The 699-nt window shown below is 28.5% G+C and overlaps 1 protein-coding gene across 2 annotated transcripts in view; it reads left to right on the top strand.

Moving 5' to 3' along the window:
- Window positions 1-699, top strand: part of LOC106868969 (EGF-like domain-containing protein 2) — a 47083-nt gene that overhangs the window by 9474 nt on the left and 36910 nt on the right. The window lies entirely within an intron of this gene.

The raw sequence follows: 699 nt of genomic DNA, 5'->3' as shown, positions 1-699 counted from the left end.
ACATACATACATACATACATACATACATACATACATACATATATACCATAGAACAGCATTCCCACTTGGTTTCTAACCTTCGCTAGTTTTCTTTCTCGGACTATCTCTCTTTCTCTTTACACTCTATGCTCTCTTTCTTTCTTCTGATGAAGCAGTGACGTCTGAAACGTTGAGGCACTTTCTCTTCCCCGTAAAGCGTTAAGATAATATCTTATTTTTCAAACTTTGACAAATAAGATATAAGATATTTTTTCTACATAAGTGAAATAACCAATTTGCAATTGTATTATATTCGTTCATTCGGTTATAACTAAATGACTGTGATAGTCATTATGTAACATGCATTATATAATGGACACGACTATACCATTGTTTTCATTTATGCCTTCATACATGATATTTAACTTGTCACTCCACACACGTTATTCAAATTACTGTAAACCATGGAATAAATGTAATAACAATTACTCCATTCATCATTCACACACACACACATCGTGATATATGTGTGAATACATGTATGTATGTATTCTATAATATATATATATATATATATATATATATATATATATATATATACATAATATATACTAAAATATTTATTATATATTTATATACACACAAATACATTGTACTCACACACACATTCACACACACACACGCACACATATATATGTATATATGAGTGTATTTACGTAT

This window comes from Octopus bimaculoides, chromosome 17 (assembly GCF_001194135.2).
Source record: "Octopus bimaculoides isolate UCB-OBI-ISO-001 chromosome 17, ASM119413v2, whole genome shotgun sequence".
NCBI lineage: Eukaryota > Metazoa > Mollusca > Cephalopoda > Octopoda > Octopodidae > Octopus > Octopus bimaculoides.
The sequence above is the reverse complement of the archived record's forward strand: the minus strand, read 5'-3'. Positions and strand labels throughout refer to the sequence as shown.